The following is a 2,571-nucleotide window of genomic DNA, read 5'->3' as shown; positions in this document are numbered from 1 at the left end:
GGTCGGCCCGAGACCATATTAGAAGATATTTGTCCAAGGTGCCACGCAGTGGTTGGGAAGCAAGCTTCTTACCACAGTCCAAATTTCAGAGAATCCGTAACATGCGAATTTTTGTCTATTATCAGTTTGATGTTGTTGTTGTTGTTGAGTTCGATTCCAGGCAGTGACCTGAATAATAATAGTAATAATAATAATAATAATAATAAAAACAACAACAACAACAACAACATCGAAAAATACCTTAGGAATGAGAACCCAGATTCGAAATTTCCCCAAGACACCTGATGAAGGCTGGAGGGTACATCAGCCGAAACGTTGTGAACACACAAGATGAGGACAAATATCCGTCAAATGTAAATAATGTGCATAATTCCTCATCTCTTAAATATAACCCTATTCAAAATTAAACAGAATACAATATTATACAATACCCGCTTCCTTGTTAATAGCACTATACTCATACTCCACATTAAAATATATTTATAAAAACATAACCCCTACCTTTATTCCGAACCTTTTAATTAACTCACCACCATTCAATTTTTATTTAGAACTTTAAAATTCAATCCTAAACTCTAATTATCAACATGCCTTAACTTAATACAACAATATATAATATCCTCTTCTTTGTCAACTGCACTATTCTTTTACTCCACATAAATAAATATATCACAATTGAAATTATTTATATAAGGGCACTACTATACATAAATGCCTCACGCTAAGAGAGACTCTAAATAAATATATTTATAGGGAATAAATGATGGATTTTTCTCTTATGAGGTTTTTTCACGCTAACTACTTGATAAATTCTTATAAAGATTTTATCGTATTCTTGAACCACAATTCAAATTATATGCTAGTTTTCCGCAGTTTATTTAAAAATCCACTACTTATTCTTTTCTAAATTAAGGATTCACATATAACCCATATTTTAAACCCATGATATATTAAAATAATAATGATATGCATATCAGTCGTATGAAATGCAAACTATATTTAATACCATAATATTAGTATATATTTATCTCATATTTAACATTATAATATTCACAGCGCAGGAGTGGCTGTGTGGTAAGTAGCTTGCTTACCAACCACATGGTTCCGGGTTCAGTCCTACTGCGTGGTACCTTGGGCAAGTGTCTTTTACTATAGCCTCGGGCCGACCAAAGCCTTGTAAACGGAAACTAAAAGAAGCCTGTCGTATATATGTATATATATGTATGTATGTGTGTGTATATGTTTGTGTATCTGTGTTTGTCCGTGTTTATGTCCCCGTAACTTAGCGGTTCGGCAAAGAAACTGACAGAATAAGTACTAGGCTTACAAAGAATAAGTCTTGGGGTTGATCTGCTCTACTAAAGGCGGTGCTCCAGCACGGCCACAGTAAAAGAGTAAACTATAATACCAAATTATCCAACAATAATCTATAATCTCCACTTCATTGTTAAATAAGTATATATATATATATACAATGATATTAATATGAGTATTTAATAATATTTTGAAATCTTTTATTTTCTAAAATATCATAAACTAACATCAATAAATATTGAAACTTTTAATCTATCCAAATATGCACCTAGAAAATTCCACGTGTATATATATATATATATATATATATATATATAAAACTTACTTGGAGGCAATGCGTGGCGTTCGATCATATAATAACATAAATAATATATAATTATATGCATATATCCATACATGTATGTACATACCTACACTGTATGTATACATACATGCATATATGGGTACAGGACATCACAAAAAACGTTAAACACAATGAGAAACGAAAACATAAAGACGAAAACAGAAAACGAACTTTTTTTCGAACAATGAAAAAAAAAAACAAATAGAGAAACGAGATATGCAACATAAAGAATATCTCCCTTCTTCAGTTGTCCCTGTTTCATCTACTCCGCGTTTCGAAGGCAAGGACAATACGCGACTTCGTTGGAACAGTCCTTCCCGCAAGCAAATTAATTAAAATTTGAAGAAGGGAAATATTCTTTATATTGCATGTCTCGTTTCTCTGTTTTCTTTGTTGTTCGAAAAAAAATGTTCGTTTTCTGTTTTCGTCTTTATGCTTTCGTTTCTCATTGTGTTTAACGTTTTTTGTGATGTCCTGTACCCATATGTGCATGTATGTATACATATAGATGTCGGTACGTACATATATGTATGGATATATGCATATAATTATGTATTATTTATGTTATTATATATATTAGCATGGAAAGCGGACGTTAAACGATGATGATGATGATATCCATACCATCCACAAATTTTATACATATATTTCTCTAGTAAAACAAATAATTTTCATCATAATACTTATCCTTAGATACAATTTAACTACATCAACAAAGGGAGACTACTCTTTATTCTTATTTACAATATGTAGCGGCTTTTTATAAAACTACATCATATCTTTTAATTGTTAGCAAAAATATTTAAATTCTTCTTAGATCTAAGTACACGACAATTTTTTATGTATCTCATACTTTTCCTCTGATTAATGGAATGTATCTGTTAGTCCATAGAAAGGCTAAATAATAATGATGA

Source organism: Octopus bimaculoides, chromosome 6 (assembly GCF_001194135.2).
Source record: "Octopus bimaculoides isolate UCB-OBI-ISO-001 chromosome 6, ASM119413v2, whole genome shotgun sequence".
In the NCBI taxonomy this organism is placed as follows: domain Eukaryota; kingdom Metazoa; phylum Mollusca; class Cephalopoda; order Octopoda; family Octopodidae; genus Octopus; species Octopus bimaculoides.
This window is presented reverse-complemented; position numbering follows the sequence as displayed.